Source organism: Mercenaria mercenaria, chromosome 15 (assembly GCF_021730395.1).
Source record: "Mercenaria mercenaria strain notata chromosome 15, MADL_Memer_1, whole genome shotgun sequence".
Taxonomy (NCBI): domain Eukaryota; kingdom Metazoa; phylum Mollusca; class Bivalvia; order Venerida; family Veneridae; genus Mercenaria; species Mercenaria mercenaria.
The window spans coordinates 25467721-25474161 of record NC_069375.1 but is presented as its reverse complement, the minus strand read 5'-3'; positions in this window follow the sequence as shown (position 1 = coordinate 25474161).

Genomic DNA, 6441 nt, shown 5'->3' with positions numbered 1-6441 from the left:
GCCTCCCTGGTTCTTCCGCCTACCATATAAGAGTTAGGTCCATGTTTCGGAGAAAAAAGTTCGAACATCATCAAATCATAGAAAGAAAGCATTGTTTTACATGAAAATTTAACAGCATCTAAAACATTTATATTATTTTACAAAACCATTGTCAATTTACTCATATATATATTGAATTCCTGAAAGGGACTGCATGAGGTCGCCACACTTCTGGACAGTTCAGCGCCTGTAAAACCTCGCCGATTTTAAAAAGTTTTGTCTTCGTTTTACTGAAGATACTGCAAGTGGTTAATGAGAAAAAGTTGAATTGGCAGCAGTTTTAGAGGAGTCATTTAAGATGAATATGAATGGCAGTTTTGATGGTACAAGAAGATCAAGCGTTACTACATATTGTATGGGGACGTTGCTAGAACTTTAGCTTCCTCACATAAAGAATTCTACACCCTTTGCTAGGTTTCGGGTCCACATCAGTGGGGGTTTAAGTGATTTGAAGCCAGTAATTTTAACAACTTGGCAAGACAACCTTGAGGATATTATATTGAACAAAAGGCACAATACTTTTACTCTACGAAACTGAAAGGTTGTAGGTATTTGAAGAAAATTTGGAATTTAGAAAAGTAACATAGTTACGAAATGTTAAAAATAGGTTTTTTTGTCCATCCAATGACGTATATTTTGGTTAGAATAAGATGTAAATTATGTCTTTTCCTTTTTTTTAGCTCACCTGTCACAAAGTGACAAGGTGAGCTTTTGTGATCGCGCGGTGTCCGTCCGTGCGTCCGTAAACTTTTGCTTGTGACCACTCTAGAGGTCACATTTTTCATGGGATCTTTATGAAAGTTGGTCAGAATGTTCATCTTGATGATATCTAGGTCAAGTTCGAAACTGGGTCACGTGCCATCAAAAACTAGGTCAGTAGGTCTAAAAATAGAAAAACCTTGTGACCTCTCTAGAGGCCATATATTTCATAAGATCTTCATGAAAATTGGTCAGAATGTTCACCTTGATGATATCTAGGTCAAGTTCGAAACTGGGTCACGTGGGTTCAAAAACTAGGTCAGTAGGTCTAAAAATAGAAAAACCTTGTGACCTCTCTATAGGCCATATTTTTCATGAGATCTTCATGATTATTTGTCAGAATGTTTACCTTGATGATATCTAGGCCAAGTTCGAAACTGGGTCACATAGGGTCAAAAACTAGGTCATTAGGTCTAAAAATAGAAAAACCTTGTGACCTCTCTAGAGGCCATATTTCTCAATGGATCTTCATGAAAATTGGTCAGAATGTTCACCTTGATGATATCTAGGTCAAGTTCGAAACTGGGTCACGTGCGGTTAAAAACTAGGTCAGTAGATCTAAAAATAGAAAAACCTTGTGACCTCTCTAGAGGCCATATTTTTCATGAGATCTTCATGAATGTTGGTCAGAATGTTCACCTTGATGATATCTAGGTCAAGTTCGAAACTGGGTCATGTGGGGTCAAAAACTAGGTCAGTAGATCTAAAAATAGAAAAACCTTGTGACCTCTCTAGAGGCCATATTTCTCAATGGATCTTCATGAAAATTGGTCAGAATGTTCACCTTGATGATATCTAGGTCAAGTTCGAAACTGGGTCACGTGCGGTCAAAAACTAGGTCAGTAGGTCTAAAAATAGGAAAACCTTGTGACCTCTCTAGAGGCGATATTTTTCAATGGATCTTCATGAAAATTGGTCAGAGTGTTTACCTTGAAGATATCTAGATCAAGTTCGAAACTGGGTCACATGGGTCAAAAACTAGGTCAGTAGATCTAAAAATAGAAAAACCTTGTGACCTCTCTAGAGGCCATATTTTTCATGAGATCTTCATGATTATTGGCCAGAATGTTCACCTTGATGATATCTAGGTCAAGTTCGAAACTGGGTCATGTGGGGTCAAAAACTAGGTCAGTAGATCTAAAAATAGAAAAACCTTGTGACCTCTCTAGAGGCCATATTTCTCAATGGATCTTCATGAAAATTGGTCAGAATGTTCACCTTGATGATATCTAGGTCAGGTTCGAAACTGGGTCACGTGCGGTCAAAAACTAGGTCAGTAGGTCTAAAAATAGAAAAACCTTGTGACCTCTCTATAGGCCATATTTTTCATGAGATCTTCATGATTATTGGTCAGAATGTTTACCTTGATGATATCTAGGCCAAGTTCGAAACTGGGTCACATAGGGTCAAAAACTAGGTCATTAGGTCTAAAAATAGAAAAACCTTGTGACCTCTCTAGAGGCCATATTTCTCAATGGATCTTCATGAAAATTGGTCAGAATGTTCACCTTGATGATATCTAGGTCAAGTTCGAAACTGGGTCACGTGCGATTAAAAACTAGGTCAGTAGATCTAAAAATAGAAAAACCTTGTGACCTCTCTAGAGGCCATATTTTTCATGAGATCTTCATGAATGTTGGTCAGAATGTTCACCTTGATGATATCTAGGTCAAGTTCGAAACTGGGTCATGTGGGGTCAAAAACTAGGTCAGTAGATCTAAAAATAGAAAAACCTTGTGACCTCTCTAGAGGCCATATTTCTCAATGGATCTTCATGAAAATTGGTCAGAATGTTCACCTTGATGATATCTAGGTCAAGTTCGAAACTGGGTCACGTGCGGTCAAAAACTAGGTCAGTAGGTCTAAAAATAGGAAAACCTTGTGACCTCTCTAGAGGCGATATTTTTCAATGGATCTTCATGAAAATTGGTCAGAGTGTTTACCTTGAAGATATCTAGATCAAGTTCGAAACTGGGTCACATGGGTCAAAAACTAGGTCAGTAGATCTAAAAATAGAAAAACCTTGTGACCTCTCTAGAGGCCATATTTTTCATGAGATCTTCATGATTATTGGCCAGAATGTTCACCTTGATGATATCTAAGTCAAGTTCGAAACTGGGTCACGTGGGGTTAAAAACTAGGTCAGTAGGTCTAAAAATAGAAAAAACCTTGTGACCTCTCTAGAGGCCATATTTCTCAACGGATCTTCATGAAAATTGGTGAGAATGTTCAGATTGATGATATCTAGGTCAGATTTGTAACTGGATCATGTGCGGTCAAAAACTAGGTCAGTAGGTCGAAAAATAGAAAAACCTTGTGACCTCTCTAGAGGCCATATTTTTCACGAGATCTTCATGAAAATTGGTGAGAATGTTCACCTTGATGATATCTAGGTCAAGTTTAAAAGTGGGTCACGTGCCTTCAAAAACTAGGCCGTTAGGTCAAATAATAGAAAAACCTTGTGACCTCTCTAGAGGCCATATTTTTCAATGGATCTTCATGAAAATTGGTCAGAATTTTTTATCTTGATGATATCTAGGTCACATGTGCTCAAAAACTAGGTCACTATGTCAAATAATAGAAATAATGACGTCATACTCAGTTCAACACTGGGTCATGTGGGGATAGGTGAGCGATTCAGGACCATCATGGTCCTCTTGTTTTTATAAAACATGCAGTACTTGTTATACTATAATGTAAAAGCTATAACCCTTGAATCTGGCAAAGTTTATAACACTAAAACTATTCTTATATTTGTGTTCAGATTTCTGCTTTTGTTATAATACAATGCATGATCACAATTATCACATTTAAAACATTTGCCTATTGTATACATTCTTTAATAATTTTTATTCGTTTATTTCAGTCTTATCCAATACATTACAAATATACACATATAGATATTAAAAACATATAATACATAATATTAGCCATTCTAAAATAGAATTATAAGGGACTTTGTATCATATAGCATTATCAATGAGGAAAACCAGAGTGATGTCGCTCACACCACTAACAGACCCAATCAATGATATTGACTGTAAGAATAGTAAACAGTAGTATATATCCTGATCAAACCACACAGGCATACAATTCTATCTAGAGCCATATAAGTGTTAAGTGTCACAAAGCTGGCATTCTCATGATGCTTTTAATTTGTTATGACATTATATAGACATAAGCTACAAACAATTATTTACACAACAGTTTTAAAAATCGGCTTCATTGCTAACTTTTTTAATTAAAAACTGCAATGAAAAGACACAATAAGATACTGAAGATTGTAAATCGCGACACTAGTGCGAGTAATGAAAAATATTTTAAAAGAGCAATAAGATTACCCTCCATGATCAGATCATGAGGAGTCTGGGTAGCAATGATAATCTGCACTGTCATAAAAAATATCTTTAGGTTACCACATAAGAATTTAACATATTTTTTTTACATGATAGTAAAATTTGGTTTACTCTTAAAACGAGTAATATTTTCATACACATGTAGTATCAGTTTATAAAAATTTGCAAAATGAGACCAGTCGGACACACTCCCAACACATAAGGTTCACTAAGTTCCCAGACTGGACACAAAGACATTAGCATACACTCATTGGTCACACTGTCTGTGTAGGAGTTTGTCAGACATGGCCCCACAGAAACCAACAATTTTAAACACATACCTCTTCAAAATATTAGTCAAACAGAAATGTTAATGTTGGTAAATGTACTAAGGAAGGAATTCACACAAAAACAGTCCATGTTTCACCACTATCGCTCGACCAATGTACATGTCCACAGTTAGTAAGAAGTGAGCTACGCCATATGAGCCGCACCACGAGAAAACCAATCCATGCTGGTTGCAAAGCCACTATGTTGATTTTCACGTGGCGCGGCTCATATATGCTTATTGAGATTACTGAAGTTATTACATGCATGATCACAGCTATCACGTATTAATCATTAGTCTCCTATGGAAAATCGGGAAATATAATTTTGTTTTCAGATTACTATAGTACAAAATAGTAAACCTCACATTTATATGAAAAGTTTCTATCCGGTATGTAGTACCGGTAGCCTCTAAAAGGGGCCTAGGATTCTAATTTGACCTAATTTTGGAGACGGCCTTATAAGGATGCAACAGACCAGACTTGATTTCTATTTTTAGGTATAGAAGTCCTTGAAAAGGGCCCGAATGCCACCATTTAAACAAATCTGAGATAGGCCCTAAAATAATGCTAAAAACCAAGATTGATGAAAATCCATAAAACGGTTCATAAGAAAAAGTTGGTTCATAAGAAAAAGTTGTTGAAATGTTACTTTTTTTTCTTCCTATTTTTAGCCGGATCATCCACTTGCACTAATAACTCAAATAACTTTATAAAATACTGTAAACGCTGAGAAGGTTAAAATAACCTTTTCGATTTGTTCGAAAGAACAACAACAACAACGCACCAATCTGAATGAACTAAACTATACAGGTCTTATTCAAAAATGTACATATTCAACTTATTTCCAGAAAGTCCTATGAATTAAATTATCGCTGCAATTTCACGCATTATCACAAACATAACATTTAGATAAATATTCCTGTATGCATTACTATTATATATGCATAATCATAAAAATCATATTTCAGTCAGTATTGTTCTTATATATTTGGCTATTTAATTGGGGGGGATTTTTTTCGAAACAAATGTGCTTTTCGGTAGGGGAAATTATAGCGAGATAAATCTCCAAAAGGGGAAATCCAAGGTTTTAACAGACACTGAAAATTCATAACAGACACAGTACTAATTTGCAAGACCTGACATGTTATGAGAAGTTTATTTTTTTAACTCACAACTATATATATATTATTTGGTATACTTAGATCATAGTTTCTTTCTTCCGTAAATGGCTCTGTTCTGGGTGAAAGTCAGTGATTTAAATCCTTTGTTTCATATAAAAAACGGCAACTTCAGGTCTTCTTTGCATATCTTTATAGAGCATCACTCTTTCCTACACCTATCTTTTTCATGAAAGTTCTATCATAAATTAACGTAAAACATACAATAAACACCTTCATTCGGTTTCGATCTGCAAAATTTGCCATATGGGGTGTATAAACATGAAAACACTTGTTCTACAAGAATTTGCACAAAAATGGGAAAATAAGGATCTATTTACTTTGAACTTTCAACTACATCATGGAAGCATAATTTCGATTGAAATACTGACCTCCTTCCTTCTGCAATTCTTCATTCAGTAACTGAACTGGTATATTTCATACGCCCGAAGAGACATATTATGTTATTACCACGGTATCTGTGCGTCCGTCTGTGCGTCTGTCCGTTCATTAGCAATTTCATGTCCGCTTTGTAACTCTTGAACCCATTATAGGATTTCAAAAGGAAACTTGATACCAAATGTTCACCACATCACGACGACGTACAGAGCGCAAGTTTTGGATGGCTTGCTTCAAGGTCAAGGTCACACTTAGGGTTCAAAGGTCATAAGAGTTTGTTTCGTATTCGTTCTGTAACGCTTTAACTGCTTGAAAGATTTTAAAGAAACTTGGCACAAATGTTCACAGTATAAAGATGACATGCATGACCTATATTTCGGATGGCTTGCTTCAAGGTCAAGGTCACACTGAGGGGTCAAACGT